At 43.6% G+C, this 21,775-nt stretch overlaps 1 protein-coding gene across 12 annotated transcripts in view; it reads right to left on the reverse strand.

Annotated features, from left to right (window-relative positions):
- Window positions 1-21,775, reverse strand: part of FLT3LG (fms related receptor tyrosine kinase 3 ligand) — a 786,318-nt gene that overhangs the window by 699,752 nt on the left and 64,791 nt on the right. For 3 of the 12 annotated variants that reach the window (XM_085616321.1, XM_085616324.1, XM_085616322.1), the window contains exon 3: window positions 3,840-3,951. The exons of 8 other annotated variants lie outside the window; for them this stretch is intronic. The gene's annotated coding sequence lies outside the window, so the exon portion shown is untranslated. Of the gene's footprint in view, window positions 1-3,839; window positions 3,953-21,775 lie in introns of those variants that run through there. One more of the 12 variants, XM_085616320.1, reaches the window with a different exon arrangement.

Here is a 21,775-nt window from a genome sequence, read left to right on the forward strand (position 1 = left end):
TGTGGTGTTGGTGGTGGATGTGGTGGTGGACGTGGTGGTGGATGTGGTGGTGGTAGACGTGGTGGTGGGGATATGTGGTGGACGTTGTGGTGGTGGGCGTGGTGGTGGACGTGGTGGTAGTGGACATGGTGGTGGTGGTGGTGGACGTGGTGGTGGTGGTGGACGTGGTGGTGGACGGGCTTTGTAAAAATGTGATACCAAATGACAGCTCCAAGAGGTATCTAAGGGTGAATGAGGTATAGCCAGGGCCAGGGGAAAAGAAGTACATATATCCAGCACAATAGCCGCTATACTTGCAGGTAGCAAGAATTGACCTGCACCTACACTGAAGCAGCCCTGTGCTGCTTCAAAGCCTATAAACTCCTCATTAAGGAACAAATCGCCCAGAACCCCGCAACCACCCGTCCTCCGTGCAGTCAAGTTCACAGAGGTTCCCAACAACCTAAAGGCCAGGAGATCCCACAAGCCACGCCCCGAGAGCGGCTGCTTCTTATGAGGAAATTCATCTGTATTCCTCTGCACGAGGTATCATTTGTTTGCGGACTGTGGCACTGTTCTCGCCATCCACGGCGTTCGATCCGGATATGCTGCCTGTTCCTGTCTGACTCTATAATGGTGGTCGCAACTTCCCCATTCGTACCTCTTCTGCACTCATCTCACTGCAAATATTTGACTTGTGTACAATACGGAGCACTAACTGACAGCGCTCCTTAATAAGTGGCCCTTTGATCTGTTGCAACTTCTCAATTGCTCACTGTGTTTGTTGAGGCAGCCAAGTGCGCTGCAGTCTAGATGGTGCCCAACACTTGTTGAGACTACATTTCACATACGGCAGTCTTTCCTACAGCATCTGATGCACTGTGTTAGCGGGATACTATGAAGCAAACTCCTGTGTCCTTAACGCCTTGTAGCTGCACCTGAATCGTAGTCATTGGCTGCGGCTACGCACCGTCCTTCTACATACAAAACACCCCTCTGAGTGAGACGTTTCCACTACTTCCACCGCTAGGGAACCTTTTCCTTTGACATCGCCAGTGACCTCTCCCTACGTCCTCCGACCTGGGGGCGAGCTGGAGGACAAGTTGGATGGCGCCCCCCAGTAACACCGGGACTGATGCTTTCTTTGGAACTATGACGATGCCCCTGCGGGCGGAAACTATAACTATTTGTACTTACCGTGGAGCCCGAGTACCCTTGGCAGCTGCCCGGTGGAGCTGTCCTATGCAGCTATAGAGGAGTCTGGCTCTGGGTCTCCCCCTCAGCCGTCACCTGCCCAGCCGGACATCAGACATAGCTTTTCACGGTTCTTCGCTGTTTTTATCTGTCTCTCTCTTCGACCGCTTTGACTGCTTTGTTCCCCCTGGAGTACTTCCACCTTCAGGTCTTCTTGACTCTGTCTGCTTTCCTCTCCCCTGTTTACCATTTCTCCCCACTACCTTCCATTCCCCATAAAACGTGTGTCTTGGATATGCTACGCGCTAATATCTTATCTTATTATTAGTCATTAGGGCCCGCTTCAGACTGGTTCAGCTCAAAATGGGTAGAAAAGCGGACACAACTTGTTACAGAAGTTGTGGTGAAGAGGGATCGTTCTACCACATACTGTGGACATGTTTAAAAATCCAACACTACTGGGAGGCAGTAGTGCTGGGTATGTCGAGAATAGTTGGAGAGGACTTAACACTCTTTCCCAAATAGTGCCTCCTAAATGTGTGGGAAGACACAGATCTGGGATGAGCGGATCAAACCTGGACTACCCTAGGTCTAATCATAGCATAACATAAGATAGCCCGTCACTGGGAGTTGGTATCCTACCAACTCTCTGGTACTGGAAAAGAGATACGGATTGGTGTATGGTGGCGGAAAAGTCACTTTATGTGAAGAGAGGGTGGCCAAATTAATTGGGAAAATATGGGACAAATGGAATGTGTATAGAGGGAATCCATGCACAGCCGCCTTGGGAGAGATAATACAGCCTCTGACTGATTCAGAGGCAGATTGAAAGTGGTAACTGACTAGAAAACAACTAACAGTCTATGGGCTAAAATAGGGGTAAATGTTTGTTGACCAATGACTCACTGTTATACTCTTTGGTCGTGCTTTCATAATTGTAATGCAATGTATGTTGTTATGCTCTGTCATAATAAAAAGATAAATAAAAAAAACAATGCACAGAGCCGACAAACAACGTAAACATTTATCACCCTTCCATTTACTTGAGTTGGGATGTCAAGTCTTATGCAATTTGTCAAAAGGCATCAGTAAAATTCAGTTAAGAGGCAATATCCTTTTGTAAATGCATTGCAAATTCAAATGCAAGCAGTGGTCCATGCTGAATACTGCTTGTATTTTTTTTCTCTGAATAAACGTGTTGATTAATTAAAAAACATATATATTCCCTGATCACCAACTGGCTCTTCACAAAAAGGAGGGCATAGCCAGACAAGATGGGAGAAATAATTATAAAAACATTGAAATGTCAGTTTTTCCAACTCCTGATTGGAACCAAGGACCTAGAAAACTGGCTATGGATAAAGTCACCTGCATTGTAACTATATTATTGTCCATAGGGTATTTCTCTCCATCACCCCGTGGGTACCTTGCCACCTTGTGACGGAGCAGCAAATTTCTTCCTGGAAACTTAAAGGACATAGAACTTAAAGAAAAATAGGGATAAATTGCATGTGCGTGTGCATGTAAAGCACAGACATCTCAAACATCACATGCAGCATGTTTCCATTACATGTTTATACACGGAAAAATAACTGGGCAGCTAATTGCTTTCTTCAATGCTCCAACTTGCAGCGCACCCAAGCAAAAAAAAGAGAGGCGCTCAAATTACCGAAAGATTCTTTTACATTAAGCTTGACACATGTCCACATTTAACCCCCTAACAGATCTACTGACTTTTCATGTCAAACTCATTGATTATAATAATTCAATATTATGCTCAACAGATTGATTAAAATGCTTTTGGTCTCTCTGTAACAAAGTAGTCTGTAAGAATCACTTCATGATACTCAATACACAAGTCATTGATGCTACTGGAAGAGGCTGAATGAATGGGTCGGTCTTGCTTAATGTTAATTTTGTGATTTGCTGAGAACTTCTAGTGCATAGCTGTCGTGACACAACCAACTGAACTATCCTTCAATCTTCTAAAAAAAGAAAAGTTTACTTAGGCATTAATTGTATGCCCCCTCTACCTTTTTTCATTCTCCCACATATTCTTTATTATCTTGTTCTTCCAAATGTTCAACTATTTTGCTAAGTTTTCTTCTTACCATGCTTCTATGTGTGTATGGAAATGGGAATTGCATTACCCAGTTATCCTCAAGCTAGAACTCACCTCTTCACTGTTACCTACTCTCTATAAGTATGTATGTGTAATTATAAGTGATGTTTTTATAGAATGATTCCTAGCCATATTTTAGGTGGACTAGCTACTTTCTACTCAAAGTTGCTTTCTAGCCTATTCGCTGTATATTTTGTTTTTTATCAGTGATGTTTAACTCATCTAGTCTGATTTAGATTTTTTTAAGCTGTACATTGTACTTTTTTTCTTGTTCTACCTACGTCACTTTCCCCTACTACCACTACTTCTCCTTTATCTCACACACATTTTATTATGTATTACATTGGTTATTCACTTTTCTGGGAAAACCACCTAGGGTAGACCTGAACTCCTTCAAAATTATCTATCCCCATAACCTAAATATTGCGTCAAAAACTATAAACACTAAATCTGGAGTTCCCTGCTACACTTTTCACTGACAAATATCACTTCACTTTGAACGGGAACCATAAAATTGACTACATTTTACATGCACAACACTGACCTGGTTTGGAATCTTATCACCATTCCCACAGCCAGAAACTAAGATCCTGGATACTCATTCGACCTCCAAAGCTGGTGACCTCGCCAAATACCAGCCCGTCACTACCATTCATCTGCAAGACCATTGAAAAAGCAGTAAATGTTCAACTCCAAGATCACAACCACAATGCTAACTATTTCTTGCACGGCTACCAGTCTGGCTTCAGATCACACTGCAACATGGAGACCACCACCCTACACATCATAGATGATGCCCTCTTGAACACAAATGAAGATGACCCCCTGGACCTCTCAGCTGCCTACAACAATTATCAGTCCCACTCTCATGTCACAAATGGGATTCACCTGCAATGGATTTCACTAGTAGTGTGTCTACCGTTCCAAAAGACACTAGTTTGTTTACATAGGCACCTGCAGGTAACAAAAGATCCTAATCACGTGTGGTTGAAACACAATTCTACTTGAAAGTTTCCTCTGCTTCAGAAATCCAGCGCCTCAAACACTGCTTGCACATCATCAACAACCCAGCCAAGACAGAAACCCTATTATTTGTCAAGAACAACAAACAAGATACAGTAAAAACCTGGCTCAATGATATGAACGTTGATGACTTTGAATCCCCAAATCTCATTGAATGCCAAGTCACTTGGTTTCACCCTGTACACCAACCTCCCATTCACTGGAACACACTGACAACATAAACATGGTATAATACCAGGTCTCTCTGCTAAAGAAAGTTAAACAGTTTTTCCAGCAAGCAACATAGGGACCACTGTTCAAGGGCTTGTACTCTCGCATCTGGATGGTGGTAATGCCCCACTCCATGGCCTCCCAGACTCCACACTTGTCCCCCTTAGGGGCATCCTACATGTTGCAGCAAGTCTCATACCGGGCCTGAAGAAAAATGATCACATCTTCTCCATCCTGCAGGAACTCCATTGGCTTCTCTTGCCGGGCAGCACCATATTCAAAACCAGCTGCATCATTTATAAAGCTGTCATGACCATCACCCCAGTTTACCTTGCAGACAAACTCACTATTGCTGGAGGTTCTCTGAACACCTGCAGCCAGGACACCATAAGAGTGCAGACTAAAAAGTGTAAAAAAAGAAAAAACAAGACAATATGTGCATCTATGCAGCCAGGATCTGGAACTGGAACAGTAACCTCATATCCATCAGGGTAGCCCCAAAGTTGATCCAGTTTAGGAAAACATTGAAGACTTATCTTAGTAAACAACACTACAGCACAATGAACTAACCATCCACAACCCAACTCATCTTCTCAGTTCTAACTTTAAAGGACCTCATGAATCAATGTTTCTATCTTACAGTGTATGTTCCCTGACCGCCTAACACTCAGCCAAGTCTCACTTCTTCTGAAGAAGCCATCAGCAGGTGTCATTACTCTCATTAACTCCAGCAAGTCATCCGGTTTACCCTTTTTAGGGAAAGTGATGAAAAGTGTTGTGTCCTGTCAACTCTCTCAGCATACCGTGGTCAACTGTCTCCTCAATAACTTCAAACTGGTTTCAGGCATGGCTGGAGCATGGTAGCATCTCACCTACAGGTCACTGATGACACCATACAATTGTTTGACACAGGAACCCCCCTGTTACCTAATACGTCTTGAATTTATAACCTTTTTTTAAAACGGTCAGCCATTCCTTTTTGTACAACATCCTTCGCAAAAGAACGGTATCAAATGAGTAGTTCTCAAATGATTTACATTGTATCTGTCCAATCGATCACAAGTAGTTAAAATCAAGAACTCTGTCTCCAGTTTGAGTGCACAATTAGTTGTCCACCCCAAGGCTTCATTCTAGTTCAATCTCTGAATAGAAACACTGGGGGTCATCCTCAAGAACTCTGGGATCCTTTATTATCAGTATGCTGACAGCACTAAACTACAACTTGAGATTTCCTCCCCTAAGAATATGTCTCTCCTCAGAACAAAAAATGAAGATCATTCAACGAGGAATGATTACTAACCATTTGACACTGAACCAACCAAAAAAAAAATCCATGGTAATCTTTCTGAAAAATCCAACCTAACTGTTCAATCGTAGATCGACTCTCATAATATTCTGGACTATCACCCTACCATTTTTGATAATGCCAAATAATTGGGGGTTATCCTCAACAACAGATTCAACCTTCATTCCCAAACCAATGTGACAGCAAGGAGTGCTGCATTTCAACTCACATTACTTTTTGGGGCACACACAGTTTATCCATAAGCAAAACCTTAAGTCCATTTGTTCACCCCTAGTTCTTTCAAGACTTGGCCATTGCAAATTAATCCTCCACCGACTACCTATATGACCCAATTAGCAATGTCTAGTGTGCAAACACAATCTGTCTATCGATAACAAAAATTTGACCACATCATTCATGTTCTTCTAAAGCTCCACTGGCTTCCTATTGAAGCTAGAGTTCAGTTTAAGACCGTTTGTTTTACGAAAATCTTTTGTCCTTTCAATATAGTACAACAACACTCTTCTGACATCAAGTGAATGAAGAGCTCTTTCTGCTCCCGAATCAGGTTGAGGGAAGAACACAGGTAACTCAACTGATTGGTTAATATGAAAAGCAAAAAACATTTTTGGAAGGAATTTTGGGCCAGTGCGAAGAACTACTCTAACTATATGAAGCTGAAAGAAGGGTTCTTCTAAGGTTAATGCGTGTAGCTCACCAACTCTCCTTAATGAAGTGATAGCAATGAGGAAGGCAACCTTCCATGACAGAAACTGTAACGGACAATTGTGCAATGGCTCAAAAGGCGGACCCATGAGTCTTGTAAGTACAATGTTCAGATTCCAAACTGCTGCAGGAGGTACCCGGGGTGGTATTACTCTTTTAAGGCCCTCCATAAAGGTTTTAATTACTGGAACCTTAAACAAAGATAAATGTTGTCTATTTTGCAAATATGCGAGTACTGTCGCAAGGTGCAAACGAATGGATGTGTAGGCTAGACCGGAACGCTATAGATGCAAAAGGTAACAAATAATATTTTGGATAGAGGCATCTATCAGATCAATATTACAATATGCAACAAAAATCTTTTCCATTTTGCTGCATATCATGCTCCGGTGGTAGGCTTTCTTGCTTCCTTAAGAATAGTCATACAATCTGGTGGCAAATTTAACTATCCAAACTCTATGACTTCAGGAGCTAAATCGCTAGATTGAGCTCCTTGGGGTTTGGGTGTCTGATTTCTCCATGGTTCTGAGTCTGAAGTGCAGAATTGAGATGCAGCTTTTGATGTGGAACCACTCAGAGTTCCAGGAGTGTGGTGAACCTCGGTTGACGGGCCCATGAGGGAGCCACTAAAATCAGTGTGAGGTATGTTTGCCTGAGCTTCCGAACCAGAAATGGAAGGAGAGGCTAAAAAGGTAGGCAAATATCCCTGGCCAATTCATCCATAGGGCCTTGCCTGTGGGTGGGGGGGGGGCCCAGAGGAGAAGTTTGATCATTTTGAGTCGTCCACTGTGGCAAACAGATCTATTTGTGGAAATCCCCATTGTTGAATGTATGGAAGGAGAACTTGGGGAAGAAGTTCCCACTTGTGTATTTGTTGCCACATCCTGCCGAGGAGGTCGGCAATTTGGTTGTTTACTCCTGGGAGGCGCTCTGCCAGAAGATGAATTCTGTGATGCATTGCCCAAAGCCAAATGGTCTGAGAGAGGCGAGACAGTTGCAGAGTGTGTGTGTCCCCCGTTTATATATATAGTACATAGCTGTCATATTGTCCGTGTAGACTAAGACAACTTTCCTTATGAGGTGAGGTTGAAAAGCTTGCAGTGCTAGATACACAGCTAGAAGCTCTAGATAGTTGATGTGAGGATTTTGTGATTGTTGTCCCATAGTCCCTGAATTGTCAAGTTCTGTAGATGGGCACCCCAAGTGAGAGATGCGTCTGCTGTTAGCATGTAATGGAACAGGGTTGATGAAGGGCCGCCCTTTTGATAAGTTTTGTGTGTTCCACCACTGCAGAGAGCGATGGGTGCGGCTGCCTACCAACACTAGATCTGTTAATTGACCCGGAGACTGATTCCACTTACGTGCTAAGCATTACTTTAGGGGACGCATATGTAACCTTGCATGAGGCACTATTGCAATGCATGATACCATCATTTATAACAGTTGCATGAAAGTCCTGACTGCTAAGTATTGGTTGGTCTGAAACTGTAGTAACAGAGTTTGAATATTTCGAATTCTGGCTGCATTGGGAGAGGCTAGAGCTGTGCGAGTGTTTAGAGTTGCCCCCAGAGAGGACTGTATCTGTGAAGACTAAAGAAGAGCCTTCTGTGCATTGACAGTGAAACCCAATTGGTAGAGCAGGTCTAATGTAGTCTCAGTGTGTTGTAAACACTTTTGGTGTGTGCTGGCTTTGATGAGCCAATCGTTTAGGTATGGGAAGACATGAATCTGTTGACGTCTGAGATGTGCTGCCACTACTGCTAGACATTTAGTGAATACTCTTCGAGCAGTAGTTACTCCGAATGGGAGTACTTTGAACTGATAGTGTTTTCCTGCTATCACAAATCGGAGATATTTGCAATGTGCTAGGTGAACCGGAATGTGAAAGTATGCGTCTTTTAAGTCCAGTGTGGACATAAAGTGGCATTGCTGTAGAAGTGGAAGTACTTGTTGAAGTGTGACCATGTGGAAATATTCTGATAGTATGTACAGATTTAAGGTACTTAAATACAAAATTTGTCTCAAGGAAGCATCCTGATTATGTCTGAATATGTTTATCACCCATTTGTCTGATGTTATTGATTTCCAAATGGGGAGAAATTATTGAAGTCTTCCCCTGACAGGTGTTAAATGATCGGGGGAAGTGTAGGCAAGTCACTGTTTATTGGGGAAAGGGGAGTTACACATTGGCATGCTTTTACCCCCACCTTTGGAATTGTTTCCTCTGTACCCTCCTCTGTAGCAGCCTCTAGAGAAAGAGGGTTGCGTGTTGGACTAATATGGACTAATATGAGGAAGCGTTAGGGCCTGAGGATGTAGTTTTGGACCCTCCCCTATTAAATAAGCGATCGAAAGGAGCCTCTGCTTGATGGAGACTGAAGCACTCCCATGGATTTCGCCATGTCCGTGTCTTTATTAATCTTTTCAAAAGCCTCATCAACTTGAGGTCCGAAAAGATGTTGCTTGTCAAAGGGGGTATTTAAAATACATTGCCATACTTCTGGCTTAAAACCTGAAATCCTAAGCCAGACATGTCGACGTAAAAGAATGCTGGTGTTGACTTCTCTCACTGCAGTGTCAGCAGCATCTAGAGCACATCTAATAGAAGAATTAGATATAAGTTTTCCTTCTTAGACTAGCTCTTCTGCCTTTTTTCTTGCGCTCTTCTGGGAGGTTTTGATGTAGGCCTTCCATCTCGTCCCAGAGTGCCTTGTCATACCTAGCTAGTAGGCACTGTGTGTTGGCAATCGCCAGTGGTTAGCGGCTTGAGCAGCCACTCTTTTACCGGATGTGTCGATTATGTTAGGATCTTTATCCGGGAGAGGTGAATCTACAGATGTCTGTGAGTTTGTTCTTTTACGAGCATTAAGAAACTACTAGTTAGTCTAAAGGTCGCTGTCCTTTAATAAAAACAGGATCAGATGGTAATGGTTTGTATTTCTTGTTAACCCTAGGTGTTAAAATACGGGCACGAACAGGGTCTTCAAAAATCTCATCTGCATGCCTCATCATGCCTTTCAACATAGGGAGACTCTGACTAGTCCTATGTGAAGACCCTAGTGTCAAAAATGATAAGTCGTCATCTAAAGCATCTTTGTGCAGTGTAACTCCATGATAATCTGGAGGTGATTGTTCCGCAGGATATAAATCTGGATCATTATCCATGAGTGGATCAATATTATAATCATCCCATGGATCTGTTGGTAAAGAAACATTGTCATCGTCCTCATCATTATCTCCTAAATCAGGCTGTGGGTGGGCGGAATTTGCGAAAGTGCAATGTTGGGGTTTAATTTTTGTGACAGGAGCATCGTGCCAGAATGAATCCTGCCCTGCATATTTACCCAAGAAGATGCCACCATTTTGTGCAATACCTCTACTCAACTGGAGAACTTTCTACTGGCTAATCAGTAAGTGCCATCCAATATAAAGGGGACCCCTGAGGAATGGATGGGTAGGCAAGAGGTACAGGGGAAAATAAACCAAAGTATCAACGAAAAACTACCAATTGCCTACAACAAAGGGATATGAATAAGCCCAAAGATGGGTCTAAGTTAAATATGCAACCACAGACCACGACTGACATGGATATGCAAAGAAGCAAAGATTCATGAAGAAATGAGTTCCACAGTATCAATTTATTTAATATAAATGGTCAAAATAATGATCAGTAGAAAAAACATAATAATTGCATAAAATAAGGATATATAGGTCCCATACTAAACAGTCATACACACATTCATTCCCACAACATACTCCTTTGTTCAACATACACATGGTCAGAACAAATTGGTTCATAGATAGGTTAAAACAATCAGGGTTCAAAGAATAATAACAGTTCCAGGGAATAACGATTCCAATACTCGTGTTCTCCCAGACGTATAGGGAGACGAGGGTCTCCAGATATACACGAGACAGTGAAAGCCAACGCACGTTTCGGTGTTGGGCCCACAAGGGGCTACACCTTCATCAGGGCAGTGGTTGTTACAATCGTGTGGGACACACAGATAGCACCTAAAATACAATCAGAATATATATATAAAAAATGATGAAAACTTAAATAGCTCATATATATTACATATACTTTAGTGAGTCATTGATCGCTATCTAGCAAGACAGTCAGTAGTTACATTGATAAACTGAAAAACCAAGTAGCTTAGTTATAATAGTCTAGAATCAATGTCAGTCGAGGTAGGGTTCAGATGCGAAGAGATAATAATAACCCATATTACATGAAGCGAAGTGCACCAAGAATAAGTTTCACATAGATAAGAGAACAAGATAGAAGAAAAAGGACAAGATCCAATATATCACCCGTGATGTCAGGGAGAAACATTGAGAATACCTCTTTACAGAAGAAGGAGTGTAGAAAATACCAAGAAAAAACATAGGGTAAAAAGGGGCAGTTCCAGCTATTCCAAAAGGAGAAAAGTCAATACCTTATTGGGTGGAAGGCCTAGTCGTCACCCTCTAATTATGGGAGAATTTCAAGGCCTCAAAGGGCTCAAGGAAGCAGTTCTATGGCAGAGATAGTTATAAAACATATAGATCCACCTCTCGGGGAAGAGGGGGGGAAATAAAGACCTGGGTTCAGATCACTAAGGTGATGGTGTGTGTGTATCCCACTATGGTTGGACACAAACTGTGTTTGTTTAAATACCCCTCACACACCAGAATTGCCCATGGTGTCATGCTTCATCATAGGGGTCTTCCCGTCCGCTGCGGGACGGGGCGTGCTACGACCTGCGACTACGCTGGAGCACTGATGATAAAGTGCTATGTGTGATGCAAAGGGAGGGTCTGAAGTGAATGTGGGTAAGTGTATTTAAAAAGGACCTGGCCTCTTTAGACGTAAAAAACTTTAATAGGTCAAGGGAGGCTGGTACTGTTAAAAGAAAGTGGTGCGGAGATGTCCTGGGGAACAACATTTACAACGCAACTTTTACAACGCACTACACTTACAACGCATTTTTTACAACGCAACATCCATTACAACGCATACCATTACATAGCATGACACTACAACGCATTTTTAAAAACTACCTTTACAACGCATTCCATTACATCGCATACTACCTTTACAACGCATACCATTACAACGCATAATATTACACTACACTATCCAACACTTACCCTACTGTTGCACCCCCTGGAGTTTGAATAGTAATTTTTACCCCTATACTATCCAACACTTACCCTACTGTTGCACCCCCTGGAGTTAGAATAGTAATTTTTACCCCTATACTATCCAACACTTACCCTACTGTTGCACCCCCTGGAGTTAGAATAGTAATTTTTAACCCTATACTATCCAACACTTACCCTACTGTTGCACCCCCTGGAGTTAGAATAGTAATTTTTACCCCTATACTATCCAACACTTACCCTACTGTTGCACCCCCTGGAGTTAGAATAGTAATTTTTACCCCTATACTATCCAACACTTTCCCTACTGTTGCACCCCCTGGAGTTAGAATAGTAATTTTTACCCCTATACTATCCAACACTTACCCTACTGTTGCACCCCCTGGAGTTAGAATAGTAAATTTTACCCCTATACTATCCAACACTTACCCTACTGTTGCACCTCCTGGAGTTAGAATAGCAATTTTTACCCCTATACTATCCAACACTTACCCTACTGTTGCACCCCCTGGAGTTAGAATAGTAATTTTTACCCCTATACTATCCAACACTTACCCTACTGTTGCACCCCCTGGAGTAAGAATAGTAATTTTTACCCCTATACTATCTAATACTTACCTTAAATGCAATTTAATATTATGCGTTGTAATGGTATGCGTTGTAAAGGTAGTATGCGATGTAATGGAATGCGTTGTAAAGGTAGTTTTTAAAAATGCGTTGTAGTGTCATGCTATGTAATGGAATGCGTTGTAATGGATGTTGCGTTGTAAAAAATGCGTTGTAAGTGCATGCGTTGTAAAAGTGTGCGTTGTAACGACATACATCCGATGTCCTGCATAATGTGAGGTTACTCCTAGTATGTCAACATGTTTCGATGCAGCAAGGCATCTTCATCAGGACAAGACAAAGATCCCTCCTGTATAGATAAAGTGTACTTATTTGAATGACTATAAAAATAAGTGAGAATGCAACTAATAATGCATTAGTATACGATACCTAATGGTATGCTTGTGTGTTTATCCTCTTCGACGCCGATGACGGAACGGTTCCGTCATGCACGTCGGTTGGGCTGTGCTTATGACGGAACCGTTCCGTCATGGCCCCGCCCGCGCTCGGATCTTTCAGCACCGCGCGGGAATCCGCGCAGCGCTGAAGAGGTTAAGTATATTGAAGGACAATGCCATATGAACCTTTAGAAACGGGTGGATAGGTCAAGGTAACTCAATGGTGCCCTTTCAAAAACCTGGCTCGATGTGAGTACATCCGCGGGATCCACCTCTTCCCCGAGAGGTGGATCTTTATGTTTTATAACTAATTCTGTCTGGAGGACGTATCCACCTCCAATGCCCGTGGAGGGCTTTTCCTCTGCACTCCCTAATTTTGTTATTTATAGCTATGGCAGAGATAAACATACAATGAAGAGGAAATCCAAAGCGGGAGTCATACAATAGACTATAATGAATAACGCGATGGATATTTAGTTAAACAGCGCTTACCCAAAGGAAATAATGATGCAGTAGGCTCGGAAATCATTCAACATATAGGGACACCATACTGTAAGTACAGAATGGTGAACGAAAAACGTCAACATTTAGTTCCAATAGAGCGTTTCAACGCACATATCAAATCCACCAATCAGAGAGATTTAGCTGGTTTCTGCACAGGAGAAATAAACACGAAGAAATGCGAGTTGCGTGGTCGTATACATACATGTTTATAGCGCTAATAGTCTGCTAAACTACAGATAGCGCAGGGAGAGTATGTAAATATACGAAAAACCAAAGTACATGCAATAACTAAATTACACAGAGATAGTCACCGGGGACGGTTAGGTATATTGAGATAAGTGCATGGGCCTCCATGAAGATGGGTTAACAAAGAGGCATATGAAAAAAGATTTAAATGAAGAACAGGCGGAACGGTGCCAAGACGAGATTTCAGCCCGAACAGTCAGTATGAAAAGGCGAAGGATCTTACCTTTGGTCGTCTAGTATCAAGGCGTGGGAGTAAGGACGTCAGATAGCCACAGGCACGGGCAAGTGCTTCCGCATAGATTTACCCGGGCACCAGCATTTAAATGCGGTTTAGCGTCCTTCCGCGGGACGATAGAGACTTTCGCAATGGCTCAAGATTGACCATTTAAGGTCATGCTCTGTGTGTTCGCATTCGGTCCAATGGGAGACCAGAGGGGCGGCGGTTTTCTTGATACGAATATTAGACTTATGCTCTCCTACTCTAAATCTACATTCTCTGCCAGATTCACCAATGTAGACCAGATCACAAGGACAGAGGATGGCATAGATGATATTGGAGGTGCGGCAGTTGGTCATTTCGGTCAACTTAATGACTCGTTTATTTATGTTAATGGTTTGCCCTACAAGAGCATTAGCGCAGGCTTGACATGAACCACAGCGGTGGTTACCTGTAATAGGAGGGAGGCCAGTAATCGAGATTTGCCGAAGGGAGGGAGTGTCTGCAATTTTCCCTTGAACCAAATACATTTTTTGATTTTTGTTCCTTCTGAAAGCAAAAAGAGGTTTGGACAGTTTGTTGTCATCCTCCATGTTCAATAGGTACCAGAGTGAATTAATGGTTTGCCGTATTTTGTGATTAATGTTGGAATGTTTGGTCACACAGACCAAACGATCCACATGTTTCTCTTCCTTCTGTTGGAACATAGACTCACGATTATAATATCTGGCCCTCTTAAAAGAGCTCTTGACCAATTTTGGGGGTAACCCCTATTTAGAAGTTTTACCTTTAAGATGTCCGCCTGGAGAAGGAAATCCTTCATCTCAGAACAGTTTCTCCGGAGACGGAGGAATCGGCTGAAGGGTATGCCTTCCCTTTGACAGCGAGGGTGATAACTTTCAAATTGAAGTAAGGTATTTCTCGAGGTGGGTTTGGTGTATAGGGAAACAAACAATTAGTTATATTTGTGCTCAATCCCTACATCGAGGAATTCAAGCTTACAGTTGCTGGAATGGACGGTAAATTTGAGGTTCTCATCAGCCAAGTTGATCCATTGAATGAAATCGTTAAGAGATGCCTGATCCCCCTTCCAGATTAAAAAAATATCATCAATGAAGCGGGACCAGGCATGGACGTTCTCATAAAAGGGGGCCATTTCATTATAGATGTTGATTTTCTCAAATGTACCCATGTATAGGCAGGCTACACTGGGGGCACAGGCGGCCCCCATGCTGACTCCCTGGATTTGTTGGAAATATTTATTATTGAATTCAAAATAGTTCTCTGTTAGTATGATATTGAGACATTGGAGAATAAAGGGAGCATTGGTGCTGTCAGGTTCAGAGAGTAAGATTTCTTGAAGGGCCGACATAGCTCCCTCCTGGGGGATGTTGGTGTATAAAGACTCCACGTCCAATGTAACGAGGAGTTCCCTATCACTCAAGTAACGCATCTTTTCAATCTTAGAGATAAAATGGCCAGTATCTTTGAAATACGACTCTAGGTTGCTTACAAGACGTTTTAAAAATTGATCCACATATTTGGATAATGGCTCAGTGGCCGCACCAATAGTGGAAACAATCGGTCTTAATGGGGGATCCAAGACATTTTTGTGAGTCTTAGGGACCCCATAGATAATGGGTAGTCAGGTGTAAAAAGGTGTAAGGAATTTAATATAATCAGTAAGTGCCACCTCGTTGGGTAAATGTATAGTGCTTTTCCTACACTACAACTGCGTAAAGGGCCAGAAGAGTTGTCTACAGCGACCATGTGTGTCTGTAACGTTGCCACCGCGCCAACGGGCGCTGGGGTCCCTCGAGTGAGCTGTCCATCATAGTGGGGGAAAGGGCAGGAAGACGATGCACACTGCTGGTGTGTGGGGTGGGGCCAAACGGGCAGGTCCTCTATGCAGTTCACATGCCTCTTGTTTGTAAAGGGCCAGAGACAGATCAGAGCAGCAGATGAGGAGACAGAACCTCCTGGTGTCAGGAACTACACGGGGATTGCGCTCGAGATACTCATGGATGCACAGAGCTCCTTAAAGGATGACAGCAAATTGTTGACGGTAGATATGGGGAGACAGCACACCTGCCTAGCCTCGACCGTGCTCACAAATGTTTTGTGCTGATTAGTGCGTTACTGAATTTGAGCTTCAACTCGGGCACCTGCTTTATTTATATCTGTAAGTGCTTCCTGTTGAGGTTTAATTTTTGTGACAGGAGCATCGTGCCAGAATGAATCCTGCCCTGCATATTTACCCAAGAAGATGCCACCGTTTTGTGCAATACCTCTACTCAACTGGAGTACTTTCAACTGGCTAATCAGTAAGTGCTACCTCGTTGGGTAAATGTACAGTGCTTTTCCTACACTACAGCTGCGTAAAGGGCCAGAAGAGTTGTCTACAGCGACCATGTGTGTCTGTAACGTTGCCACCACGCCGACAGGCGCCGGGGTCCCTCGAGTGAGCTGTCCATCATAGTGGGGGAAAGGGTGGGAAAACATTGCACACCACTGGTGTGTGGGGCGGGGCCAAACAGGCAGGGCTTCCATGCAGTTCACATGCCTCTTGTTTATAAAGGGCCAGAGACGGATCAGAGCAGCAGATGAGGAGACAGAACCCCCTGGTGTCAGGAACTACACGGGGATTGCGCTTGAGAAACTCATGGATGCACAGAGCTCCATCAAGGATGACAGCAAATTGTTGACGGTAGATATGGGGAAATAGCAGCACACCTGCCTAGGCGACAATTTCCGTTCCCTCGCGGATGACGGAAGTTTCGACATTTTCGCGTTCAGCGCGGAACGCGAAAATGTCGAATATTTGCGATTTCCGCGAGCGGAACGGAAATTGTCGCCCACCCTTAATAAGAGGAGACCCCTGTTGTGTTATAAGTAGTGGATCTGAGGCTGGCAGTTGTGGTAATGGTGAAGATGGTGGAGGTGGAGGGGATGGCAAGGTATGGTGGATAGGACATGTAGCAATGTCCTTTTTCTTCTTAAGAGGAATCTTATACCCAGTGTTGTATGAACTAATTTTCCTTTTTGAAGGAGTTTTAATGAAAATGTGTCCAGTATCTGGGTTGATGTATAGCTTTTTCTGTTTCGGATCTATTCTGTCCTTCATGACATCTAAGGTCGGTTCTGGGGGATCTGGAAGATCTGGAAGATCTTGCTTTGATTTTGGCTCCTACGTTTTTGGTGCCGAACCAGACTTGTCCTTTTTATTCTTCGAAGCGGAAGATTTTGGCCCCGAACCAGATTTGTCTTTTGGAGTGGAATGTTTCAGATGCAAAGAAGATTTGTCTCGACTCAATCCCGCGCTGGAAGGCTTGACTATTTGCTTCAGTGCCAGGCCCGAGGGCACGACGTCGGAAACATCATATCGGTGTCGACTAAGGCCCGAAGGCAGAGGTGGTGCCAAAGCCTTACGTTTAGTGGAAGAGAGTTTATGTGGTAAGGGGGCTTTAGTACTCACTGCACCCTGTCCCGCTAGAACGTCGGTGGACTCCATTTTGATTTCCAAGTCGGAATCTGATTCTGGGACCAAAAAGGACCTCTGTGTTCGGATTCTTCTCTGAAGATATCAGGAGTATGTTGAGTGCTTTGGCACTGCATTTCTCGTCATCAAGCCCATCGATCCTAAAGGGTCTTTTTCAATCGAAACAACCGACAAGCCTCATAATGTTCTTCCCTTTGCACAAGAGGCACAAGTTGCAGACTTGGTGTAGATCGGTGTGAGGGTACTTGGAGTGGCACCAAGGACAGAATTGAATCGGACGCGGCTAAGCACGAAGGCCGCCCAAGATGTTTTCGACCGAAGATGGAAACTTTCCCGATCAAATCGAGAGAGGGATATGCATACGATAACAATGCCGTCAAGGGTACAGTGGATTCCGCACCGAGGGGAACCCGAAGGACGGTTTCGAACTGGAGCACAGCAATACACGTCCGAACCCGATGGCGGAAAGAAAACAATCTAACAATGGCGTCAATGTCCATGCACACTATTACCAAAAAGAGGAGTCACCTTACCCCGTGACTGGAAAAGACTTCTTCGAAGAAAAACAACTTGCAAACATCCGGACACAACACTAGATGGTAGGAGAATGCAAAGCATGTGTATCTACAGCACACATGCATCAAACATTTAATGAACGTGCCACAAAAAAAGCTTATGCATCAGTTTAGACAGGAAAGAGTCCCAGGAGACTGTGGGGGCCTACACAAATGCATAATGGCTGGCTGTGGATAAGCCAGGGGTGTAGCATGGTCAGAAAGATTGGGAGGGGGTGTGAGCTTCAGATTTCTCAACCATCAAGCTGCCAAATACGTGTCTATTTACCAAATTCTCACTCAGCACAGCAGCCAAGAAAGCTGCGCTGCATGAGAAGGAGCAAGCAGGAGAGTGACATATCTGTATAGATATGACACTCTCCTTCCTTTTCCATGACGCTGGCGCACAAACCAAGGAAAATTCAAACAAAACAATAAGAAAGTATATATGTGAGGACCATGGCTGGAAAAAGAGGGCAGAAAAATCCAAGGGAGAGGAAGTGGTACCGCGAGGCAGGCAGTATATATATCGGGGTCAGTCTCCTTGGAAACAGATAATAATCAGACAAACCTGGGTCACCTTAGGTCGCCTGCGGGCCTTGGTGGATCAGTGAATGCTAGGGAGAAAGGGGTGCTTGTGGGAGTGTTCTCCTTCGCTGTGGTATTTAAACGTCCCATATTACAATACACAAGCAGAGTCAAACTGAATAAATTGTACCATAGTAACACATAATTCACAAAGAAAGTAGAAATAGTACCTCAATTATGGCGCTTGCAGCAGAGAGACACTAATTAACTTAAATCAATATGCAATTGAGTGTTGCTCCACACCTGCCACAGGAAGTGACGTATTGAGACTTCTGTGGAATAAGGAGTAAGCAAAGGAGAGCAATTATGCTGTTAAACTAATGAAACAAAGGGAGAGTGAGAAGTATAGACTGGTTCGTCTTACCAACCCTAAATGTATTCAACAACTCTAGAACGAGTCTTCAACCTATATTATTGATGTCTTCACAATGACCTTATTTTTTGTTCACCAAAGCGTCATTGATTTGGAAAACACAAGGTGCTTTTAGAAGAACCCTCCCTCACCTACCTAGTAGGTGACAAGCTTCATTATTAAGTTCCCATCCTGGTTGCCGAGTGCTTCCAGGGTGTGCTACGATGCCCGATGACAGCGGAGCTGGGTTTTTTGACAGAGTGATCTTGTGGCTGTGTGTGTCAGCGTGGGGTGAAAAGAATAAAATTGTCTCAAGACCCCTTTCCACAAGTTGTGATTTTATTTCTAGGACTCTCAGTCAATGATAAAAAACAGTGTCAGATAGTTGTGGAATATTAGATTGCTCCCACTTATTCTCGATGTGGTCAACATGTTTCAGCCATATTTTTGTGCCTGTGATGGACAGATTGGCTTTCTTCAGGACCAAAGAATATGTTAAACTTACATTCGTACTAAAGCATGCAAGTGTGGAGTTGTATGAGGCTGGCTTAGTATATGGTACACACTTATTTAAGTGAAGAACCCTGCACCAATCCAGACAACCCTTATGGTGATTTTAGCGGTTTCAGTCAACCATAGAAAGCTCTCTAAGTGGTAGCTGTGGAGAACAGCCTTCATGCTCAGTCCAGAAGAGTGTAAAGCAGATTGTTCTACCAGTACTAATCATATGGTGTAAGTTAAGTGAAAAAGAACCACACAGTGTAGTTTTAAAAATATGTATTTATTATAAACACTCACTAACATAATGGTATATCTCCTACCCGGAGATATAATCACAATACATACAATACTTTGATAGTAGAACAGGTAAGGAGTACGCAGAGGCAAAGATGGCGGCCGCTAGTCGGACGTGCGAGCGATGAGCTCCTCACTGAGTTCCCCTTCTTCGATAGTCTGCACTGTGGAGCGCTTCAGCGGTATACGGATGTGGCATCTACCATAGATTTCAACAGAAAAATGTGATAAAGCTTAAAAGCGATGATGATCCCTTCGCGAAGAAAACAAATCATTTAATGGCACATAACGGCAAGCATAGCTGGCGGCTACGGCAGCGATAATTCTGCACTCCATTTGCCCGACTTACTGCTCACCTGTAAGGAGGAGGAGGCGGCGGTATAGAGCCTGACCCGGAGATCGATCGACAGACGCCCCGGCTGTCGGCAGGCACAACCCTTAATAGAATGTCAAGCACACCATTGGGGGGGGAGTGGGAGGGAGGGTTACGAGTTTGAGTCGGAGCCAGCTGACTACCTGAGGTTACGCAATGATGTGACGGCGTACCAGTCTGCATACAGAAAAAAAAAAAAAAGAAGCTCGCCGGTAAGCACACTGTTAGTTTGTTTTGGAGGAGGCACTTACTGGGGGCAGCTACTAGTAGCATCTACTAGTATATGTAATAACGTGAAGCGCTGCGAAAGAAGACTGATCCTTTGGTTCTAAGCGCTGGCAATAGAAAATATACATTTTGGCAGCGCTTTGGGAAATAAAGAGGCAAGCCTCGTGGCAGTGAATTACGCTACTATGCCCCCAAAATCAGCTCGTGTTGGCAAAAGCCACGGCCAGACGGAGTCCGTGGCTGAGAGCAGATCAGAGGCTTTGTCCAAACCAGGCATCAACACCAAAGCAGCCAGGGAAGGTATTATTGGTGATATGAGTAGCCATATGCAGTGGGGCGAACACAAGATAGACTCAAAAAAGAAAGTTCCACAAATGTTTACAAAATCCAAAAAAGACAATGGGGATACTATAGGCGCCAGAGAGAAGATGGTGCACGTTATGGCTGGGAGTGATATTTCTGATAATTCACTGACCAGAAAATACTCCGACAAGGAAAACGAACTTATACTGACCCCAAATCAGTCTATCTCTGAGTCACAACAGAACACACAACAGAACACACTAGAGGCAGGATTTGATATACTAGGTGTGGACCCAGAGGGTGTTCAAGGTATCTCGATACAGGATCCTACATTGGACCGCAACCTAAAGGAGAGAAATAAACTAAAAACCCCTAAAGAGGGCGACTCGGTGAGAAATATTACTCCCTCTCAGAGTCCTCAGACTTATCAGAGGATGATCAAGCTGGGCAGGACGAGCAAAATGGGGGGCCAAGCTCTGGGTCTCTGGAAGGGTCTGCAATTAGCCTATGGAATGAATCGAACACCTCAAATGCAGACTAAATAAACATGGATACCACTATGCTGCAAAAGGAACTGACAAACAAGGAAAAGATACCCCATCTAGGGACAGCTAAAAGTCTGATGAGGGAGATCTCCCTGACTCCTGAACCCAGCTCCCTTGCTACGAGAAACATGGCTCTATCTTTGGGTGATAACGGTGCGGCAGGGGGTCAGATGGAAGAAATATATGTGGCTGCAATCTATCAATCCATAGTAGATCATAGGCTTGAAACCTGTACAGAAAATCTCAAAACACACACTGCCTGTCGGAAACTCCAGAACACAGTCAGGAAAATAGCAAAAACCTGCAATGAATTCACTGACAGAATGAATGAGGCAGAGGAGAGAATATCAATCTTAGAAGATGAGATGACAGCACAAAAGGCCACTCTGAATGCTATGACCTCTAAGAGAGACGACACTCAAATGAAAATAGTTGATTTAGAGAATCGATTACGCGGCAATAACTTAGTGTGTTAGGTATTCCTGAAGGATCAGATGTCCGGAAATTTGTGATTGATTTTTCACCCGAAGCCTTCCCCGAACTAATAATGTGGAACTGGTCTATCGAGATTCAAAGGGCCTATAGGTTCCCGTTTAGACAGCTGGCAGCTAAGAGAGTTCAAACGGAGACTAAGCCAAGGGCCATTCTGATTTCTTTAAATAACTTTTTAGCACGCCAGGCCTTGTACGATCTGGCCCGACCAGACAAGCAGCGGCATGGAAAAGAGGTCCAGTTTTTTGTAAGGTCAGACTTCTGTCACCATACTGTTGAGAAGAGGTGGCAACTACGAAAACTCATAACCCCGTTTCAGAACAAGGGGGCGCAGGCCTTTTTACTTAATCCAGCCACATTAAAAGTAATTAGCAAAGACCACACAAGATTT

Source organism: Triturus cristatus, chromosome 7 (genome assembly GCF_964204655.1).
Source record: "Triturus cristatus chromosome 7, aTriCri1.1, whole genome shotgun sequence".
NCBI lineage: Eukaryota > Metazoa > Chordata > Amphibia > Caudata > Salamandridae > Triturus > Triturus cristatus.